General features: G+C 52.2%; 1 protein-coding gene across 3 annotated transcripts in view; it reads left to right on the top strand.

Annotated features, from left to right (window-relative positions):
* Positions 1–23,443, top strand: part of FRMD5 (FERM domain containing 5) — a 104,718-nt gene that overhangs the window by 802 nt on the left and 80,473 nt on the right. The gene's annotated exons all lie outside the window — the stretch shown is intronic.

Here is a 23,443-nt window from a genome sequence, read left to right as displayed (position 1 = left end):
GCCCGGACCAGGACCCGGAGCCGTATGTGTGTGTGTCCCCCCCCGCCCGGTTACTGCCCCGGGGTTGGGGGGGTTCGTATTTCTAAAAACTCTCAAAGGCGCTGGCGGGGCGGGGCGGGGGGGCGCGAGACAGGACCCGTGCTGGGGCGAGCAGCGCAGCCCCGGCTGCTTTTACTCTTCATCCCGCCACCCTCCCCGGTCCCGCCGGGACCGGAGCGTTCAGGACAGAGTTTTGAGTAAAGGGGACGGGAGGCAGCGCCAGCTCCTACGCCCTAGCCTCGGCGGGGGCTCCCCAGTTCTCCCCGTCCTGCAGCTCCCGGGAGGAGGAGGAGGCAGCATCTTCTCATTTGCAGGCGGAAACCTGCTTTCGGTGGTAATGCTGGAGAACGGTTACCGGGGAGCGCTGCAGGCGGCGGGAGGCACCGGCACGGCTGCTTAAATGCTCTAAAATAGAGAAATACGGCTTTTTGTGCAAATAACGGCTGAGGGAGGCGAACGCCGCTCGTTCCTCCCTCACCTCCCCCCGCCCCGGGTTGTAAAGTGTGACCCAGTAAACAGCTGTAACGGCGCCCAGCTTATTGTGCATGAGCAAAACTAATTCGTCTCCGAGGTTGATTTTGATACAAATTAAATGGAAACCTGTAGTTTGGGAGAGAAAGTATAGGCAATGCAGTTAAGAAAAATCTGGATTTTCTGTCCTTAAGGTAATTTTAACAAGGTGTCGTCATTTTGCATGTCTTTTTTTTTAAAAAAAAAAAAGAAAATAGTACTCTATCACATATTTCAGTGGCTTATTTTATGCTTAGCAGAGTAAACAGTGAATCCTGGTGTTCAGCACGCGTGACCTAAGGTATAAAGAATTAGCTCATATCACCGTCACAGTCAAGGTTACCCCAGTTAAATACTTGTTTTCTGTTGCTTTCGTGCTGCCTTATAAGCCAAGTATTTATAGTCCCCACAAAATTAAAGCGTACATAGTAGGAATGTATAATGTCTCGCAAGTGAGGAAAGCCGTCACCATCCAAGCTGCGAGCAGTGAATGAGTTTTGAAGGTCATTCCCTCACGAGCGCAGATATTTCACATCTTGCTCAGATCCACAGTGTTTCCTCACCCAGGCTGTTTCTACGCCTGTTGTTTCTAATTTATGTATTTCTATTTTTACTTAAATACGGAGAAACTGTCCAAAGCATAAGTCATCGTTTTCATACGCAGCACTGTTAATCACGGTGCACATCTGGGGCATGAAGCTGCTCACAGGAAGTTTGTAACGGGTATTTTTGCTGCTGGACCCTCCGGGTTTGTGCCACTCACCCCGGCAGCGGGGGGGATGTGGATGGGCTTTATGCCCCCCCCCCCCCCCCCCGCCCCACAGCATGTCCAGTCTGACAGGTCACCAGGCTTCTGCGTTGCTGGGGAAAAGAAAGCAGCACTGGGAGGCAGAGCTGGTTTTAAGAGGTCTTGTTTACGTTTCAGATAACGGCGCTGGTTAAACCTGCCACCAAAATTAACCTCTGGATGGGCTTGGTAAAGGCGTGTGAGTGGGGCTTCGGTACTGCTAGATAACACTTGTATATTCTGTTCCGAAATAAAGCCTTTTTTATTTGATTATCCAAAGTTTACTTTAGTAAAATTCCCATGTTGAACGGGCGGTTTGTTTTCTGAGCTTGGATAAATCCTTCCTCTCTTTTGCCCTACTTTTCTCTCCTGAACAGCCCCGCCGAGCAGGCGGAGGAGCCTGGAGAGCTCGGCCCCGGGGGGCTCGGGGACGGGCTTGGGGGCACAGAGCTGCTACGGGCAGAGGGAGCGTGTGCAGTGCGTTGGGGCTCCTGGGTCGGCACCTCCATAAGCGGTTTTGTTGTTGGAGTTATTTTGTATATTCCAGTAGTTCGCTGTTTTGGGGAGGACATCGTCCCAGCGTCTGTCCCTCCTGGGCTATGGGGGTCGGTCTGTGCCTGCGGCTCTCGGCCACTTCCCGAGGCTCGGGGGCTCCCAGCAGCTGCTGAATGGGGAGATGTTGGACTTTCTTGGCTCAGAAAAGCTGGTATTTCTATATTATTACATGCCACGGAGGTTGTAAAGCAGGAAAGGCCGTTGTTTGCGGCGTGGGGACCATCAGCCGTGAGAAGGCAGCAATGCCCAGTAACGCTCCGTCCCTCGGCGCTGTGCCGAGCACTGGCCCCAGGTGCTGGGGACCCTCCTCCCGTGGGTGTCACTGCCCCGAGACGTGTCCCCGTGGAGCGGCTTGGCCGCCAGAGAGGGGCAGCCGTTCCCGGAGGCTTTTTGTTCATCTCCATGGCAAGGGTCTGGGCTGGCAGTACGTCTAATTTCTATTTACCACCTCAAGCGCCATGTCCCCAAAGAGGAAGGCGAAGCAGCTTGCCAGCCGGGCCGCCTTGCAGCCCTGGTTGGAATAAAGCAAGCTTTGAAAAAACGAAGCAATGCTCTTGCGCTGCGGTTTTGCTGTGACTGAGCCGCTTGTCTGAGGAAATGTTTTAAATTCTTCACTGTGGTGTCAGTGGTGGTATAAAAGGCTTGAAATAATTAATGGTTTGCCATTGCTGGATGCATCAAGTATTTTCCTGAAAAGACAGTGGCGTTTTGTTTCAAACCTCAGTAGTACTACAGGAATGTGGCGACATGAGAAAATAAATGTAAAAATGCGGTTTCTTAGGTTGAGAATGTAAGAACTTTCTTGCGTAAGATTGGACATAAATGACAACGAGCTCTTGACTGTGCTCTTGGACAAACCCCACGTTTTCCACATGAGGCACAAAGTTCATTAGGAGACCTGACAGGATCATTAATAACAGGCAGTCAGCACAAAGGGGAACCTTGGGTTTTTGCAGCGCTGGCTACTGTGGAGGTTATTTGTTCATTATCTTTTTATCTTCTGAGAGTTTCCAATTGCTTGTGCCGGGAAATAGGTTAGCAGACCGCTGCTTACGCAGTGGGGTCTCTTGTCTGAAGTCCCGAGCCCCGGTGACGTGTTCTGCGCTGGAGGTTGCTCCCTGCTGCCGAGAGCGCCAGAAACCGCGGGATTTGGTGCTGAGAAGTTTGTGTCTGTTCCCAGAGCCTTCCCTGCCCTCCCGCAGCCCGAACCCGGGGTGTGGTAACCGGGACTGATGCTGAAGCTGTTGTTGGAGGAAGAGGAAGCAGAGGAAGGCGGACGTCGTGTCGGAGGCTGAGGGTCTGCGCAGCCAGTCTGGCTTGGAGCATTGCCTGGTCTCGCGGCCCCACACCGGCAAGGCTCTGGCAGAACCACCACGGCACCGCCAGCACGTCAGTGGGAGGGAGGAGGAGGCCTGGCCCTCCAGAAGTCCATCAGCAAAGACTCCCAGTCCATCGTTTCCCCCCCAGCCTGCGGGTCCCGGGGACAGTGAGAGCAGCACCAGCAGGTTTCCTTGGCTGGTTTGCTGTTGACTCTACTCAAAGGAATGTTTTTATTTATACCATTGGAAACGTATTTGCAACAGAAACCTCTCGTTCTCACTCCACTAAACCTCAGGGGAGCTGCACGCTGTCGGGGCAGCATCCTTCATTCCCTGCTCAAACATTTACATACGTACGGTTTGTGGGCTCGGAAGAAAACTGCCTGAAATGCACAATAAATTTGAGGACAAAGTACCAGTCAAAGCTGAGAGTTTCTTGGGTTTCATCTCCTTTTTCCTTTTAAATTTATTTCCAAGTATATAATTTCTAAATACAAAGGACACAAAAGGCAGCTGAGGAAAACATCTGCTAGATGTCCTCTGAAACACTAGTGACATATTTACTCTCATTTTAATGGGAGACAGAAACACGAGTTGCTATGAAGACCCATTGAAAATACTTCTAGTGCTGCTATTTCTTCACCAGCTGAAATGTCTATTTTCTGTTAACTTTTCATAACATATTTTACAGTGTTACCTGCTGTGAAACTGCCAACTATCCTCCTCTTAGGAGCTGGTTTCTTGAAAGAACTACTTTGCTTATCACTTTGCTGTATAAGCTGTGGAAGACAAATATAGATATATATATATATACACACACACGCACATGCGTGCACACACGCAGTAATACCGTTGTAGAAAGACATGTACAACAGCATCATGAAAGAAGACATTTTCTGCTTCTGTCATGTAAAAATTAGGTAATGCACAGTAGGAGGCTTTTTTTAAAGTGTCTGGGGAATACTAAAAGTGCCTGGAGCAGCCCACTTATTTTTAATTTCTGCCTTGCTCTTCAGGAGCTCAGAGGGATTGTGCATATGGGAATGACGTCTGTGGCCACATTCCGGTGAAGCCGAGACTCGCCCATTGCTTTGGCTCGCGCCGTACAAGACTAGAGGCACCAGAAGTGGCTGTGGTCCCTCTCTGCTGGTGCACCCAGCAGATCTGTTTTCCGGTGGCAGCCTTGCAGCTTGGCTTCTCCTGGAAGCTGTGTATGAAGATGAGCAAAGACTCTACAGCGAGTGAGACCCTTGCTGAGGTGCCGTCCGTGGTGGCAGGCAAGGTCCTGATGGAGCTGCCATCGGTCTGGGGCAGCTCCCGCCAAGCTCGTGCAGGGGCACATGTCCTCCCCAGGGTAGGGGCACGGCCACAGCCTCCGCCTGTGCGGCATTGGCTCAACTTGGGCGTCGGTGGACAGTGGAGTCCTTGATGGCTTGGGCAGTGGCTACTCAATGGTCCTACATGTTCGAGGAAGGTGTGTCCTTACCTTTGTCTTGCTCTGCATGAGGTGGGAGTTTGCCAATGGGAAAACCCAAACCCTACAGTACCCTCAACACTTCAGCCTTCTGGGGGACTTGTAGGAATGTCATGTAGCCTGCAGTGAGCACAGGTCGTGCAGGACGGGTGGGAATCGTGACATGCAGGGCAGAGCACACGTGTGCTCCCACCAAAATGGGAGCGACTCAACAATTCTACCCCTGAGTCGGGGTAGAATTTAAAGCAAACCCTCTGAAATCACCGCAATCCTGGTTGCCAAATGACAGAGGAAGTGTGGCACTACTGTCCCTTGTTAGAAATGACAGTGCATTACTGGAGAAGGCTGGGCAACAAGCAGGGGTTTGCCATGCGAGAAGTGCTGTATTTTATTTGCTATCAGTTTTGTCAAAAATAGACAATACCTCGTTAGCGCAGGGGTCAGATGTTGGTGCTGTTGCTGAACAGTGCTTCTGTCATCAGCCACTTGTTTGTGGTCAAAAAAACCCCCAATTATTGTTTGGTTACAGAAAGCTTTGGAGTTGCTTCTGCAAATAAGAAGGTTTCAGGTCAAATTCTTTTTCTTTGAAAATTTTCCAGAGCAAATTATCACAGCAGTACGAGAGCAATTTCATATTGATGATCTAGGATTGCCTGCAAGGCTGATGAATCCCCAGTGAGTGTCTGCAGACTGTGGCTCTTGTATGCCAAGAAGGAGATGGGGAGCAGGTTCTGAGGGGTGCAGCGACACTACAGTTAACAGGTGCATGGGCATGAGTTTGACCTGCCAGGGCTGGGGGATGATTCGAAAGGATGGGGCTAAATCCCCTCTGTGGCAGGATTTGTAGTTATTTATTTTTGGTTGTTGTTCCTATCAGCCTCTTGGAAGCTTCAGAACTCAGGAAAATATATCCTAATCTGTTTCTTCATTGGCCACCTCTGTGGATTCCCCCGTTGTATTCCCAACGGAGTTACAGCTGCTGTGGCTCTTGGTAACTTTCTAAAATCTACTCAAATTTATGTGGCACCTTCATCATCCCAGGAGATGTTTTTGCTTGTGCTCCCTCACCATCTCAGCAGAGCTCTGCCAGCTGCTGCCAGAGCCCAGGAGAAAGGCAAACCCACCGTCTTCAGTCACGACAGAAAGGAATTAATACTTTGAACGGTTTTTGGAGCTTCCATCTAAGCGCGGCAGCACCTCCACCAACCCTAATTTTGCACAAGATGCTGTTACCTGGTGCAGTCTGGTTTTATTACATTCCTTACAGAACTGGATAACCAGCTACAGACCTACCCAGGGCTACAGAGCAAACGGCTGGCGGAGGCCGTGCTGAAGCGAAGGTTGCTTTGCTGTGAGCGCCAGGTCAAAGGAGAAGATGTGGAAGAAATGGGGTGAGTTTTCAGAAAGATCTGAAGAAGTGAGAAGACTCTGTGCTTAAGGATGTCAGAATTAGGGTTTGTATGGTCATTTGCATTTATACAGAAATCTAGGGGTATCTTCTGAGCATGAAACACGAGCCAGGTCTTTCTTTAGAAGATGTCCGCCAAACCAGCTCTGAAGTACGCAGGCTGGTGTGACGGTGTTCCCGCAGGCTGGGCCATGCTGGGAGCCCAACCTCCTGGTCTAGTCCCATGTCCCATGTGCTGGGTTATGAGGGGGGTGAATCTTTTGAATTCCCCAAGAGCCTGCAGGTGGGCCATGACAATGACTCAGAGGAGCAATTGTGCTGGTGACTTTATTAACTGACCACTTTAGTGACTGAATGGAGACAATTTGGCAACAATCAACTGATAAGGTCCTGGAAGGAATAAAGGCACTCTGGATGAGAAGACTATTTTTCTAATAACCCATCAACGATCAACCTGTCCCAATTCAACTCCGGCAAAACTTACACACATGAATATATGTAAGAAAGAGAAATAGCAGAAAGAGGAAAGAGCAAAGAGAGGAGGAGGGGATAGGAAAAGGGGAAATCACCACCCTTGGATCCCGCATGGTCACAGAGTAGCCAGCTTGGGCCGTAGGTGGTGGGTCAACAAAGACACCCGTAGGGTGTTGCCTTTATAGAGTCTTTCTTACGCCTGCGCAGTAGGTTGTTCCAGAAGATTCTCATTTTCTCTGGCTTGTACCTGTGCACTGAGGCAAGTTCTGTCTCTGGGCAACAACAGGAGGGAGGGGGAGAGAAACAGCCCACCGCCCCCCTCCGCAGAGCTTGCTTCGCTTCTCCCCCACAGGCCATCGCACTCGAGTTGTTTGAGACATCCTCTTTACCTACAGTTTCTTGTCTATGAACAGTTTGTGACACTCCTGCAGCCAGACCCCTCCTCGCAGGGTCCCCAGGGCCCGTGCGTGGGGTGAGAGCAGCCTTTTGGAGGATGGGGCAGCCTGGACCACGGTGTCAGCAACCCTCAGCATGAGCCCAGCGGCTGCCAGGGCAGTTTTACATGGTGAGGAAGAGGAGCATGAAGGGCAGCGTCCAGGTGTGTGAGCTGGCTCTGTGTGGAAACATGTTTGCTGGGACTCACGAACACGAAAGCTTTTTGTTGTTACGCTGCAATGAGTGGATTGAAATGGCAGAGGGAAGATCTTCCGGCTTCATGTGTCACCCCCGGTTTGCTGAGCCGTGCTCCGGTGGCATGTAAAGTACTGGAGTATCTAGAAAATTAAAATGTGGGTATTAGAGAGTTTTATCTATGATTATAATATTTTGCTTGTAAAAATACCAGTAAAGTAGAAATGAAATCCATCCCCCCAGAGGTGTATTTGCCTGTGTGGTTGGTGTTGAGGGGTGCTGGGGGTGTGTGGGGGCAGAAGCGTGGTGGATTGGGCAGCGACAGGAGCGGGGCAGGAGACGTGCCGGCTCTCCTGCACAAATCCTGAAGATCAGCTCCTTCCTCTCCAGGAAAAGAAGCGTTTGGAAGCCCCTTTCTTTCCAGATTTTTGTGCTGACAACGGGGTCAAGGCAGCGGTCGCCTCAGCAGGTCAGGAGATGGTTCTTTGTTGTCCCCACGAGGTGTTGTCGTTCAGGGGTTTGTGAGTGTGTGAAATTGCTGCCCATAAACCCCCCGTGGGCTGGTGGGCACGGGCCTCCCTGACCGTCTCAGATGAAAACGTATTTTTAAGCTTCATGCTCAAATTCTGTGCATCTCCACCTGCTGCCACCACCTGCCTCGTATTCAAACAAGCCTGTCTTTCATTTTGTATACAGTGGGACATTGACACAAGGTGTTCTTGTAATTGAAGGTAGCTAGTAAATATCCACTGCGGCGTTTTCGTTTCTAGACAGAAGAGTAACTGCTGCCTTTTGCATTCAGTAGAGCTTGGAAATGAGAGGAAGAGTGGTGAGGTCTGAAGTCACTGCAGCCTCGTCCCCCAGGTGCGCGGTCGGTGGGTGGATACGTGACAGTCGCGTGCAATCTTTCTCTCCCGTTGCTCTGCGGCACAGATTTCACGACAATCTGATTTTCCAAGACTTTACTGGGTGAGATGTACCGGGATGTGATTGTTTCTAAGGTGACCTGGGAGATGTGGGGCTAACCAGGCAGTTTTCCTGTGCGCAGCATGGAGGTTGTCGTGTCTGTTGTGTAATTGTGGCCAAGACTGAACTGAATATCTGCAAAAAGTGCCTGGTCCTTAACGTCTGATTTATTTTTTTTTTTCTGAAAAAGGCCAGTGCTGAGGGAAGCTGTGTGAAGTGTGCTTCAGACTGCTGGTTGGGAATGGCTCTTTAAGCAAAAATAGGATTTTTGTAACTGCTGGTGGACCAATCTGACGTGGTTCTGGAGAGCAGCTGGGCGCTTTGTTCCTCCTGCATCGTCATTTTAAAGATGCAGACTGTACTTTGCCCTTAATTATACTTTGGCAATTACCATCCGTGTAGATTACATTCGCTGGTAGCCATTGTCTTCATCTGCAAAAGCGACTTGGCAGCTGAAATTTCTTGAGGAATTTCTTGATGTTTATTTTACGCACATACAAAATGCAAGATGCCATCGTGCTTCCTCTGGCTGGTTATCTGTAGGGGACAGCAGGGGTAAAATACAGTAAAGTCTTATTTTACTCAATAAAGTCAGCAGCTGTCTCTCCAGATACACATCAGGAGCTGTGCTACTGAGCAAGATGGTGCCATTTTTACGTAATCAGTTTGTAGAGCAGAGCAGCGTTTTAAGCCATGGGATCTTTGAGCTGCTCCGAGGATCGACTTTGTGCTTCCACTGGAGGATGAGCCGAGTTCTCCTTATGGAAACCAGGGGGGTCTGTTCTCACAAACTGTTCAGTCTTTGGGCCTGACCGGGAGAGTTGGTGTAAATGGAAACTGCTCTTCTGCGGACGGGGGAACAGACTGAAAAGCCTGTCTGGGGTTGTGGGATGTACTTTGCATTGTGGAAATGTGAAGATTAGGAAATCCCTCCCAAAGAGGCGCGAGCATTGCAGGGCTCAAAGCCATGGGCTGGCTGTGCCCTAATAATTTTAACATAATAATTTTAACATATTTTCTTTAGATTTTTGAGCTGGCAGCCTCTCTCTGCTCCCAGCCGGGTTGCAGTCCCACCAGAGCTGAGTGTATGCCAAGACCCATTTTCTTTCCCTGGGAGAGCCAGTTTTCTGCACTGAGCATCTCATTGGAAATTCAAGGTTCACACGTATTTTAATGTTTTGTATCTAGCAGTAAAGAATATAAGCACTGGAGTCCTGAGCATAGGGAAAAATTGGAGGCTGGTTCGGAATGCTGTGGGAAGGAGGGAAATACGGTGGGTCAGTACTTGCCAGGTGCTGGTGTCTCACCAGATAGACAAGGGATATTTGTAAATGATAATTAACAGAAGCTTTGTGACGTTGTGCTTTGTGAGGCCAGAGAGACCTTAGCTAGTTAATGTTGGATGTCAAAATTTGATCAATGCTGCAGCTGGAAATAGAATATTTTGGCTGCATAATATCTGTTACCAAAGACTTTAATTATAGTGGCATATCTGTCATATCGAAGAGGTTTTTCTATTTTTCAGAGGGTTTCTAGCAGGGCTGCTTCAGATTGTATTGGCTTTTAGCTTGGCACATAAGCTGGGATCCCAAAGGAAATATCCATCTAGCTGCCTGTATGAAATTTTTCTTTAATAAAAAAATTACAAAAATTGATTAAGTCATTCTGGAGCTAGAGAGAGACTTTAGGAATATATAGATGAGGTAGTTTATAGCGATTGTAACTGTACGTTATCTATATACTTAACTCGTAGAACGGACAGTATATTGGGACTGGAAAAAAAAGCCGAAATCCAATATAGTTATGTTTGAAAAATAGATAATAAACATGCTGAGCAGGTACTTTTCATGAATCGATTTAATTCTCATTAGCATTGCACTATATAGCATGCTGACTAATATTTCTGGCTTGCAAACAACAATGGCTTTGCAAAGGAAATGCATAATGAGAACAGAATGTCTTTGGGATTGGAAAACCCGGAGCTCCTGGGGCCACTGGAAGTGGTGAAGAGCTGTGAGGGCAATACAAAACACGGCGGCAGAGGGGAGGGCTGGGGTTGGAGACGATGGTGAGACGGGAGTGGGGCTGCAGGGGTGTGATGGGTGTCGGGGGTGTCCCTCGCCGTGCCAGGCCACCTTCCTCCTGCCGACCAGGCCCTGCCAGCCCCCACCCCATCAGAGCTGCCGTCTGGACCCAGCCTTGGCTCCTGCCCTTGCAGCGGCACTGTCAGACCTCCCGCCGAAGGGTTGGACCAAGCTCCTGCCTAAACCTTGGTGTTTCTGGGTTGTTCCTCAATATCGAGGTTCTTCTCCTGATGCAGAATGGGCTTTTCCGTATTCTGGTCCAGGTCCTTGTTATGCCCGTCCTTCCTTTCTTCTGCTTGCTTTTATTACCTATGTGTTTACAGTTTTGCATCATTCCCATTTGCACATTGATATAAAAACCCAAAACCTGCAGGGAATGATTCCCCAGCCTGTCACCGCTTCTTGGAAGCAGCTCCTTAAACTCACTGACGGGGCTTTAACCGGCTGCGACTTCTGCTTTCTGATGACCGATCTCTTCGTCTGGGGTTTTGGATAAAGCAGAGGGTCCGGGGGGCAGCTGCTGCCTGAGGGTATGGGCGGTGGCTGGCAGCCCGCATTCTCCTCGCCCTCCTTCCCCAGGCATGAGCGGGAGCTTGCACCTCTCCTTAGCTTTGATATTGGTTGGGTACCGTGTCCCCCAGCTTAACATCTGGGCTTTGTTCTAGACATCAATAAGGTGTTGCTACAAAATTAATCCCAGCCTAGCATGCCTTAAACAGCAACAGTGATTTCTCTCTGCCCTTATGGGATGCTTCCCACTGTCTGTGTTAACACATTGGCCCCTTGACGAAGTCCCCCAGAATTAAATAAAACCACAACTAACAGGGCTTGGAGGAAAGAAATAAGGTTGAGGTTTTCCTTAGTAACTCCCAGTACCACCAAGCAGAGAGCGTTTCTATTTCTATAGGGCTTTTTAATTAACGTGTATCCCACCTCTAGAAAATGAGCTGCTCTTCCCAACGCTCAGCTGCAGCAGCCAAAAAGCTTCCCCAAATGCAAGGGTGCTGGTGTTCCCCTCACTGAACCAGCACCAGTGCAGGGCCTCAGCTGAAATGATAGGCTGTTCGTCTGACCAGTCCTCTTCATGTTTGTCTGGTAATTTGGGGTGCCTGTGGGATAAAGGATTAGGAGGCGAGTTGAGCTGGGCTGCAGTTTTACACCCTGCATGGTTTCCACAATACGGGGATAAGAGTAAAAAGCAACGCAGAATGGCTTCAACGTTGGCTTCTGCGTGGCGTAAATCAGTCTGAAAGGAGTGACTGCACGTTGACCCCCGCAGACACTGCCTAATTGTTTCATTTTGCTTTGTTCCACGGAGCTCTATGGAGGGAGAGGAAAAGTCAACGTCGCGGTGCAGCTGGAGGGGCCGGGGATTGCCATGGGAACGGAGGAACAGGGCTGATGGTGAGCAGGGGACACTGCCATCGCCTGGGAGATGCCCTCGTCCCCGCTGCTGCTTCGGGGACATCGTGCTGGAACTTCACGTCCAGCCCCTGGAAGTGCTAACGAGGAGCCGTAACCCACTGGTGTTAGTCCAGGTCCAGCCTTGTCACACCTGCTGGGCTGTGGGGACTCCTCCATGGAGCTCCCCGGGTCTGTGCCACCATGGCCCTCGGCATCAGCTGGGTCCTCAGCACCGGCGATGGAGGGAGGAGGGGGCTGAGCCCCCCCACAGACCTCACCTGGGATGCATGCCCACCTATGGGGCAGGGAGTTAGGACCGCCCATGGCTGGAATCTCCTCCCTCCTCTTTGTTCCTTATGTATTTCATCTGTAAAACCTGCAGCTGTGTCTGAACAGGACGCTTAGTTCATGGAAACTGAAGTGTGGAGCTGCCTCCTGTGCCTGGGAAGTGTCCCTGCCTGCGGAAGGGAGTTCCCAGGGGGTTTAGGGCTCTGCTCCTGTGGGCTGAGAGCTGTGGTGCTGCCCGATGTTGGGATGCACTTGAGGTAGACACAGACTCCGATGAACCTTGTCCTGTGAGCTTCTGGAAAAGGTCACCTGGGTTTAAAGCACCATTTAGGGAAGTAAGTTGTGCTAAAATAGCATTTCTTTAATTAGTGCAGTTAGATTAGCCAGCGCCGCAGATAAACCTCTCCTTAAATTAGTTGTTACTTGAAACTTCCTCATCCTGACGCGTTTGGATTTTTAAAATGCTTCCAGCAGACCAGCAGAACTGATTCTGCTCCGAGACTGCAAACCCCGGCGGTGCTGACGGCTGCGCTGCACCAGGGGACACGGGTCGGGGCTCCGAGGGGGTCGCGGGTGGGTGGAGATTCAGTGCTAGAGGTGAAAATCACCCGGGAGGGCACATCTGTGTGTGTTTGGTGTTGGTCCCTCGCAGGATGGGTCTCGGGGAGCAGCGGGACCGCTTCTGCTGCAGCGTCTCAGCCATGGCCACTTCGGCAACGCAGCTGATGAGCAACATCCTTAAGGCAAGTGGGGAAGGATCCAGCCTGTGTTACAATAACAAACGAAGGAGGCAAAAGTAAACGTGGAAGGAAGTAAATAAATAAGCCCTTTTGCACTTTTGGAATAACTAAACACACAGCTCTTGGTGCTGGGGGAGCTCAGTGAGGCGATGCATGCTCTCTCTGCTCCACGGCCTTGCTAGGTCTGAACTCCAGGACAGCACGTCAGACGTCACCTGGGTGCTGCAGTGGGTGGCTTTTTTTCTGCAGGGCCTGTGGAGCCTGTGTTGAATTACGGCCCCCTGTCAGCTGCTATTAGTCGTTCTTATAAATTTTTTTCGTGCCTGCCTTACTGAAATGGGCTCCTGCTCCATCCTGCGTGCTGGGGTTCTGCAGGCAACGCAAGCCGCTGCTGGTGCTGCTGCTTCCTTTTCTTGTGCTTTTGTAAGTGTCCGCACTTGGGTATTTTTTTTTGCTATGATAATAATAGTCAATAAAATGCATTTGAAGGATGTATTTGAAGGATTCTCTTGAATCTGTTGAACTAGGGAGGGGGAAGGGAAGTTCATGATTGCGGTGGTGCATCCAAGGGCTGAAGGGGAGCTGCGGTGTTTGCCTTGTCCCCTCGATTTGCAGCATTGCACATTGTGATTGCGTCTCCCCCACCACCTCCCGGCCGATTCCTTGGGTGCTGCAGCCGGGACCTCGCTGCTGGCCATGGCAAGGTCACTCTTACTCAGAGACAGGCACCAAGGTGCTTTTTTCTGACTACGTAGACACTAGTGATGCTGCCATATGTTGTGGGGAGGCAGTTGCACATGCATTATATAAAGACTGATGATTTAAAAGTCTGTCTTATTTCTGCTTTGCAGTTTGCCAAGTGCTGGCGCTGCTGGCCGGTGGCATTCTTGGGGCTGGTGTAGTTGGCTGGTTTACAGCCCAGTGGCTACAGTCTTCATTTCCTTTAGCATCCTGTGATGACTGTAGAGGGTCCGGTTCTCTCTGGGCAGTCTCTCATGCACAGCAGGACAGGCTGTGGCATGACGTACCACCTGGCAAAGGGTGTTTTGGCAAAACCAGATGTCCCTCTGATCGCACCTGGTAAAGCTGCAGGGCGAGGGGGTGGACACGTATTCCTTCGCCTGGCAGCAGGCTGGATCCAAACTCCCCACCTCTGCAGGACCTGAGCGAGAGGGGGCACGGGAACCAGTTGGTGCTTTTTGGGGTACGGGATTTGCAAATCCGGTGCCTGTTGGGTGCTCTGGTGTGCCCGTTCCAGAGGGATGAGCTTCTCTCTGGCGTTGGCCAGAATCAACCTAAATTGTTCCTGATGACTGTAACAGCTTGTCTGCAAATGATGGGGTTATTTCAGATCTGTGACAGCTTCCTGGGCAAATATGTGCTGGGAGCGGTGGCACGTCGATGTTCCTGAAGGAGCTGTGCCATTCCCTTTCCGGGTATTTTCTCAGTGGCTGGGCAGAGGAAATATGGTGCCATTTTGCTGTTCTGTTCTTCCAGGTGAACAAGCTGGCATGAAATAACACTTACACAGAGCAAGCATGAAGAGGGTGAATCCTTATGGTGTGCTGTCTTCTAGGTGTGTTCAGGAAAATAAAATAATCTGATAAACTACAGAAGCCAAAAGAGACTATTTTGAATGCATCTGATTCTTCTGTAAGTGCTACAATAATTCTGGCTTTATTTAGCGTGTCGGTTAGACACGATGATAACACCAGGGCAGAAATATGCTGCTTTTGCCTGGACGGCATCCACTGCCACAGGAAGGGCCGAGAGGGCCAGTGGAGCTTGGTACAAGGTTAGCAACACATTCACTCAAGCCCTTAAAATATTTATGGCGTTGTAATCCATACACATTTTAAGCATATTTGACATCATCCTACACCGCTCTTGCATCTGTCATTGCTTATGGAGAGACTCCAGAGAGCATCACTGTACGGCTGGTAGGAGGTAGCTGCAGGTAGCCATGCATTGCACGGGTATTTTTATAGCTGAGATTTAGAAAGGAGTCGTAAAGTCTGTTCCTAGAGAGCTCTTTATAGCGCGAGGAGGGGCTTTGCACAGCACTGGCAGAGCGACTGACTGCTCGTGCAGCGGATGGGGTTGGGGTGCAGAGTACGAGTGGGCGAGGAGGGTTTTGGCTGCAGGGCTCGTCCCCTCCTTGCCTGCCCCACCGCCCGCCCCGTGCTGCCCCCAGCTCCCATCACCTGCGGGGAAGTGAAGCAGCCCGAGGAGGAGAAAATGTCTCAGACGTTCCATCAGTGACTCAAAGTCACCCGGTGGCTCACTGTGTTCGCCAAGCACCTTCCCCTGCCCAGGGCTGTGGGGGGATCTGTCACTGCAGCTGTGCCGGGGCCTGGCAGGCTGTCACTTCGCAGCAGCCGTGTCTGGGGATGCTGAGCAGCTCTCGGCACAGCTGGGAGGATTTTGGGTTCCTTTGAAGCTGTCAAACCCCAGCTAAACAGGATGGAACGTCTCTTCAGCTGGGCGATCTGTCTGCACAGCCGCAAGGCAGCACTCCATCCTCCCTCCCTCCTTCCATCCTCCCTCCCTCCCTCCCTGTTTTTCCATCCTGTCCTGCATGGCTGGGAGAGCAGCCTCCTGCTCTTATGGTAAAACAACTTTTTTAAAAGGGTACCCCAGAGAAAACCCTCTTATGTCAGATTCCATCAGACATACTCCAGTGTCACCCCTTTTCCTCTGCACTGTCTCTCTTCCATCGCTCTCCTCACTTCTGCCCCTTCCATCATGCCTGAAGCTGCTGCCTGCTGAGTAGCTTCGGTCTTGGGATTCGTCTGCTGAGCTGATGTGGGGCGGAGGAGGAGGGCACGGCCGGGCAGCTGTGTGGGACAGAGCCTCTCCTGAAGCCGTTTCAGCCGGCGGGAGCAGCGACAGGAGGGACAGGACAGGACAAGCTGTGCCTGTGGCAGAGCTGTGCCTTGGTCCCTATCGAGTCCCCAGCTGTGGGTGCTCAGTGGGTTTAGGGAGCTCCTGCAAGTCTCTGAGGTGGGGCAGAGGACCTGCTGTGCGGTAGGGGGACATGGGCTGGGTGGTGGCAGTGCCCAGGGGTGGCTGCTGGGGCTGCCGCAACTGGAATTTCTCTCACGTCTTGGGAGGCCGTTTCATCGTGTCCGTAGCATGGGGCTGCAGGGCCATGCGTGTGTACATCACAGTGGTGAGTAAATAACGCCCTGCTTGGGGCTGTGGCCCTGAGACCGCTACCTGCTCCCACGGTCTGGGGAGGAGAACAGGGAATTCTCGGCAGGGACTGCGGAGGTTGGCTGCTTCCAGCCAGGGACACTGTTATTTGTGTGTGCACCAGCCCTTTCTTTTACCTTTTTCTCCCTTGGAGGCTGAAATCTCCAAGTGTTTCACCTCACGGGCTTTTTCTTCACCCAGAAATATTTCTGCCTGCCTGCAGTTGTCCATGGTGACTGTGGGCTGTGTGCCAGGGCTGAGGAGCACAACGAGAGGTTTTTGTGCTCGTGATGGTCTCCGTGGGAATGGGGCAGTAGGGCTTTTTCTTCTTTTGGGAAGACCATCCCTGTGGCCCCTTCCCAGGCAGTGACGAGCCCCAGGCAGCCGCCTCTGCCCCACGGGTGTCTGTGGTGGGGTGGCCACCGTGGCACCAGCGTGTTCAGCTCCTGTGCGTGTCCCCAGGCTGGGGCAGGATGACACCCTGGCGTTGGTCATCGGGACGACTGTCACAGGCAGTAGGAGCAGCGGGATGTTCAAAAGGGTCTTCTCAGACACGGGGGGCAATTCCAGAGACCTGAGCAGCATCTTTGGGATATTTGTCCTCTGAGTGTCCAGTTGAGCATTTTCCTTTTCTTGCAGACCAGGCTGTGTTCCTGCAATCATCCTCTGTCCTTGCCTCCTTAGACATGTGGTCATTAGTCCTTGCACTTTGTGGCTGCCAGGAAGGCAAGGCTGGACTGTTTCCCTCCCCAGGTCTTGAGGACACCCATAATCTCTGGGTGGATCGGGAGATCTCTGATCACACACAGTCTCTGCAGGAGGCAGGGTTGCTGTGACGGGGTAGGTGACTCCAGGGCGCTGGCACCGCAGACGTGGGACGTGTGGCTCCACGCCAGCCCTGGAAGGGAGATGTGACACCTGGCCGCGGTGGCCCTGGGACCACGGCAGGGTTGCTGTAACCGATCCCTGCGTGAAGACGTGGCACAGGAGCCAGAGGTAGAGCAGGAGATCACCAGCCCAGCAGGGAACCGGGGCAGGATGCACGAGAGGACTGTCAGCAGCAGCGGACCCTGCACCAGGTCTGCTGGTGCAGCCCCACCTGCTCTGAAGGGATAGGAACTTATTTTCTAGCCAAAAAAAAAAGTCAGTTTTAACAAGCCAGTTGCCTTACTGCTTGAGGGGTAATTCTTGTCAATCTGCCACCTTTTACTCTGAGGTGCTAAAAATAGTGCATTATTTCCAGGCAGTAATTGCACATCCTGTAGTCGTAATGAGCTCTTAAGGTAATTACCTTTTGGTGGGAAAGAGCTGAAGATCGGGTGTGTTTGGCTGACAAAAGAGGGTTTTCAAGAAGCCTGATTCTGTGCTGGCATTAAAGGGCAGACATCCCACAGCAGGGGTGAAGCCTCGGCCCTCCCCTGGTTTCTCCACGGGTGTTCGGGGAGCGACGGCCTCCATGGCACATCACCCCAGCCAGCGCCGCTTTTAAGGGAAATGCTGGAATAAGCATCGTTAGGGTACGTGAGAGGTGAATGTCATTGGGGAGGGTCGCTGAGGAGGTGGCAGGAATCAGCTGTCCACATGGGCACCTGCAGGTTCCCATCTATAAAATAATGGTTTAATGTATTTAATTTGTTCAAAGCTGTATTTAAAAGTGCTTTTCCACAGCTAGGGGTTATTTTAACAGAAATTAGGATATAGATTGAGAAAGTACAACATGCCACCCACCAGAGATTACCCTGAAAGCCACTGCTCCCCCTGTGCATCCTCCAAAGCTTCTCTGCCTGTCAGCCCAGGGGGCTGCCAGAGCGGGCAGGGAGGGCACGGACCCACCTTTCCCCTGCTGATGGTTTGCTGTCCCCGGGTCAGTAAATAATCTCTTGTAGTACTGCTTTGCCTCCCAGCTTTGTAAATCAATTTACCATGTTGTAGAGTATCTAGTGCTTGCCTGAAATAGGTAAATTACATCTACCGCTGTTACATCTTTGTAACTGATCTGATAACGTATTAAGAATATAAACCATTTAGAACATTTTTGTCTGAATCAATTTTCCTTTTGTAAGGCAGAGGTGCTGATCTTACAGTACAATGCATTTCCCAATCCTATGTAATCCTGTGGCTTTTCTTTATCACAGTCTCCAATGTATTTCCACTATTACAGCCAGATTTATATATCTGCAGTTTTGTTCCCGTGCGGCAATGCTGGGATATAACCTCTCCAGCGTCGGGTTTCTACAGCCACCCCAGGTGTGTGAGCTCCTTGCTACACGGGCAAAAGCTTGTAGAGCCATAACTCACGTTTTATGGAGACAGGATTTCCTCATATTTCTGTTTTTTCCAAGCATGGCTATCTATAGCCAGTAAAATGCTCATAAGAACACATCCCCCTCCTGCTGGTGTTGGTGAGATCAGGGGCTGCGGGTTAAAGCTTTCTATCAGACATCAGAGAGTCTGAACCGGAGGGCGGTTTGGGAACGCTCCTTCCCATGGCACCTTGTGCTCCGCTCATGTTTCCTCCCTGGGCTGACGCGAGCAATGGGCTTTTGATGGTCCTGGACTGCCAGTGTTGCATGTTATTTTGCCCAACCTATTTTAAAATAAAAGCCCGTATTCAAAATCCGGCTGAATGGCCACATCGTGCCCGTTGTTCTTCGGGAAGAAGCTGTCAGAGAGGATCGAGCGCAGTTTGCTTGACGTGCCTTTGCTGGCTGCATGGCTCCGGGGACAAAAGCCGGCTGCTTAGGCAATCCCTGCAGAGCGGGAAGGACCCCGGCTCTTCCCCACCGCCCTCTGGAGTGGCTCCCCATGCAGTCGGTGGACTGACGACCACTGCAGGACGGACTGATGGCCAGTGCTGACGAGCAGAGTAGCGAGCAGAGTAGCGGTGACGGGTGGTGTTTAATGAGATCCTCCAGGCAGGAGGCTGGGATGTGGCTGGATGCCTTTGCGGGGCATGATCTGCGGGTGCCCCCCAGGCTGTCCCCCCTGGGTCGGGGGTCTGCTGCTGCCCGGCAGCCGGGGGCTGGCGGGGCAGGGCCCAGACCCTCAGCGGGAGGACGAGGTGCTGTCCCGAAGCTGGTGTGGGTCCTCCTGGACAAGCGCTGTACGGGGTGTAAGTTGCTGGTTGTGAGAGAAGTGGCTGCGGTGCCTTCGTACCATTAGAGCAACTCCTTCGCAATATAAATATCATCACTTTAATAAAACCAGAGTGATCCGTTGCTTGCAGATAACGACGATAGCATGGTATCAACATAAAGCATTAAGTTAACAATAATCGTGGTCCTCACTGTTAGAAGGATGTGGCAGTGGTGTATATGTGTTTCGGAGCGCAGGGTTACAGGCCAAGCCATGAAATCTTTATCTTTTAATTGGTTAACGCCATGTTTCATCACCTTGGCTGGACATTCACTGTAATTAATACTAATGAACATGTCTGTTGGAGGATGCAGTGGGAAGCTCTTCATACTGTGCAGTTTTCTTCCTTTATGACCATTTTGATTTGGACCAGACCCCACAAAGCACGACCTGCCTGTTTCTGGGGGGGAGGAAGGTGTCAGGCCAGGGGTGTGGGTGTCCCTGTGCGGGGCCGGGGGACCTGTCCAGGAATTTCCCCCCAGCGGGAGCGTCTCTGGCATTGGCAGGGCAGAGCGGAGCCCCTGTCACCCCATCGTCCCCTGCAGCCCCTGCACGTCCTGGGGACACAGTCTCTGTGCTGCTGGGACGGACATTGCAGCATTATTAGGCTGTTGGAGTGCAAAATGGTTCTGGTAGCGTGAGGGTTGTGAAGCGGAGCAGCAGAGCTACCAGAGGTGGTCAGGGAATCACAGTTCTGTACTGGTGGTGATTCAGATGTCATTTGTATGATGTTGCAAAACGAAGCTGGATGTTGCAAAGCAGCCGAGGATGGGGGTCCATGTTTTCCATCCAAGCTTCGAGGGCCCGTTGAAGGGCTCTTGATGTTGCCTGGATGCCATGCTGGCAGAAGGATGCCCTTTGGCAGTCACTGACCAAAGTGAGGTTTTTCCTTGGACTGGGTTGGGAGAAGGTGGTGAGAATATTCATGTTCATTACAAAGACTCTGGTGCTTCCTCCATGGCCCGTGACCAGCTCCCCTCTGAAGCCCTGCTCTCTCCCCGCTGCTCCCCTTCTCTGGTGCTTCTCCCCAGGGTGGGTGGGCAACGCTTGCATCCCCGCTGGGCACGGGCTGGCTCCCAGTCTGCCCTTTGTCCCGTGCTAAGCTGGGAGCACTGGGAGGGACAGGCGACTGCTTCTTCCCTTGGTGGGCTGCCCCTGTCCTCCACCACCTTTTGTTTGCATTTACAATCTTGGCAATGCTGCCAAGGATGTGGTTTTGTCCGTGGCTGCCTAAGCGAAGGTGCCCCTGGGCATGCTGAGTCTGCCTTGGCACCCTGCTAAAATCCGGGGCTGTTTGAAGACGGTTTAGATATGTGCATCTTCACAGAGGCTTTGTATTAAATCTCTGACAGTCCGGAGCCTCTATTTCCTTTGCTAAACTCCAGGAACTTTGAGTGATAGATAGGGAGCGGTGGATCTTAGAGATAGTGAGCAGTTTGAAAATGTGTTTCTGTATCAGGCCTGATACAAAGACTCGCCCGCAGCAAACGGCGCTGCCTTGATTGCAAGGGGAGATCGCAATCCTTGTAACTGCCAGGCAAAGCTTGCCTTTCTCTCTCCCCCCCCGCATATTTCTGACACGCGATCAGCACTGACCATGCAGCTGCCTTAATTTTTTAGCAGCTCAGAATGACAGGATTGTACTCCTCTATCTATTTACCCATCTATTTCTGCAGAGTAAGGACCTAATTGAGCGAATAATGTACGAGCTGACAGCTCTGAAAAGCCCTTGCGCAGCACTTTGTATTTTGGAGAAAGCTTTTTATTCTGAGCCATTTGTGGTGTGCCCATGCAGGGCGCTCAGTTGCTGATGGATGGCTCCAGCCCCTGCTTGGGGCAGGCGTGGGTCACGCGTCCTGCCAGGGACCCAGTCCCCGGGGGTCTCCAGCGCCCGATGCAGGGGGGGTTACTGCACACTGGGTGGTACTGTGGGGGCAGGGTCCTGGAGAAAGTCTGCTTTGGCCCCAGGGGTTGCAGGATCAATCCCTGGCACGTTCTGACCAAGCTGAGGAAAGGTCCTGGGACAAACATCCCTGTTGCTCTCAGAAAGGGGAGGTCGGCTCCGGGAGCTCACTGGGTCAAAGCGGTGCCTTGATGGGAGCTCGGCTCAGTGCTGGTGCCCCGGAGCTTGCGTGGCCTATCAGCACCCGCTTCCAGACGTGAGCAAAGCCCAGTCCTTAGCAAACCATCAGAAACCTGCTTTTGCCAAGCGCTGAGCCCAGAGGAGCGGTTCCTCTTGTAACTTGGTTTAGTTTTTGCTGTGCAAAGATCACCTCTTGCAGCTGGAAAAGTGAAATCTCCAACCAGAACCGCCCCCCCCCGGTGCAGCTAAGAGAAATATGATTGTGTTGTCTAATCAGGCGAGTGACTGACACAATTTGGAAAGTCCTTGAGCGTTTTTGAAGGTCACTAATGTGCAACACGTAACCAGCCTGGCATGATTTGTGAGTGCTAAGCCGGCCTTTGCTGAAGTCTGCTTGGTGTCTGCTTTGCCTTTCTGCTTCTCCATTGAAAGCAACAGCTGAGAATGTGTCTGTACCTTCGAGGTGAAACCAAGGTGGTCTCTCTGCTCCGTGAGGAGAATCTGGGCAGACGGGATTTGTAGGAAAAGCCACAGAGGTCTGAGTACAGGCATGCTGAAAACACAGACCACACACTGCACAGGGGTCCTGGGCTGTTTCCATGAGCTGCTGACGGGTGGTGGGAAGGACGGCATCTCCCACGTGCTGGCCGGGCTGGGGGCCATCTGTCTCAGCAGCAGCCGGGTTGTGCGCGCGCACACACACACACACACCCCCACACCCACACACCCACCCCCAGCTCTGGCACCTGCCCAGGCTATAGCCAGGAAGGTCTCACTCTCCTTTCCCCTTGCTACAGCAAAAGCCTGGAGCCAACCGGCGCATTGCCAGAGGAAGGGCTGCAGGCAGGGAGCAGGACAGGAACGGTGCTGGATGGTGCCTGTCTGCCTCCTGCTCCGGAGCAGCATCAGCACAAGGGACCATCACTGCGGGGCAGAAACTGCCAAGAGTTACATACATTCTGTGAAACAGTGTTGGGACCAGCACTGTTTAACGCCTTTGTTGTGACATGGAGAGTGGGATCAGCAGGTTCCCTCAGCACGTTCCCCGCCGACACCGAGCTGTGTGGTGCAGTCACACACTGAGGGAAGGATCCATCCCAAGGGACCTGGGCAGCCTGGAGAGGGGAGACATGCAAACCTCATGGAGTTCAACAAGGCCAAGGGCAAGGTCCTGCCTATGGGTCGGGGCAATCCCCAGCACAAATCCAGCCTGGGTGAAGAGTGGCTGGAGAGCAGCCTCAAGGAGAAGGACTTGGGGGTGTTGGTGGGTGGAAAACCGACTGCAAGCCAGCAACGTGCGCTGGCAGCCCAGAAAGCCACCCGTGTGCTGGGCTGCATCCAGAGCAGTGTGGGCAGCAAGGAGAGGGGGGGGATTCTCCCCCTCTGCTCCGCTCTCGGGAGACCCCCTGCAATGCTGGGTCCGGCTCTGGGGGCACCAACATCAGAAGGAGATGGACCTGCTCCAGCGGGGCCAGAGGAGGCCACGAAGATGCTCGGGGGGCTGGAGCACCTCCCCTGTGAGGACAGGCTGAGAGAGTTGAGGGGGAGTTCAGCTGGAGAAGAGAGAGTGGCCTCCCAGGACTTAAAGGGGCTACAGGAAAGGGGGGAGGGACTCTTGATCAGGGGGGTAGGGGTAAGATGAGGGGGAACAGCTTTAAACTGAAAGAGGGCAGATTTAGATGAGATCTAAGGAAGAAATTCTTCCCTGTGAGGGTGGTGAGACACTGGCACAGGTTGCCCAGAGAAGCTGTGGCTGCCCCCTCCCTGGAAGGGTTCAAGGCCAGGTTGGACGGGGCCTTGGGCAACCTGGACTAGTGGAAGGTGTCCCTGCCTGGGACAGGGAGGTGGAACTGGATGGGCTTTAAGGTCCCTTCTGACCCAAACCATCCTGTGATTCTGTGAAATGAAGCAGCTTGAGCAGCCCTTGCATACAGAGACCTGATTCAGCCTTCCTAAACGTGTTCTCCAGTTTTAAGCTGTGCTGGGGATGAGGGATGGTGGGGACGCAGCCCCGCCTGGGACTGCTGGCAGGTCCTTGCTGGTTTTCCACTGTTATTTTAATGCCGCAGCAGAGCAGCTTTAAAGCAGACAGTCGTGTCTTGGGGTAGGTGCTTCGTGTGTCTTTGTGATTTAGAGAAAAACATTGACCAAAACGGCAGCGGCGAGGCCGTGCTGCAGGGCGTGGTGGCACAGTGACAGCAGCAGCCCCAGGACATGCGGTGCCTTTCTCATACCCCCGGCCCTGTGTGGGATGGACAGATGGATGGACACGGGGCGGCTGCCGGTCCTCCTCACCGCCCGAGCTCTGCTGCGGATCTTGCTGGAGCTGGGAGCTCCCTGCGGGATTCACGA

Source organism: Strix uralensis, chromosome 11 (genome assembly GCF_047716275.1).
Source record: "Strix uralensis isolate ZFMK-TIS-50842 chromosome 11, bStrUra1, whole genome shotgun sequence".
NCBI lineage: Eukaryota > Metazoa > Chordata > Aves > Strigiformes > Strigidae > Strix > Strix uralensis.
The sequence above is the reverse complement of the archived record's forward strand: the minus strand, read 5'-3'. Positions and strand labels throughout refer to the sequence as shown.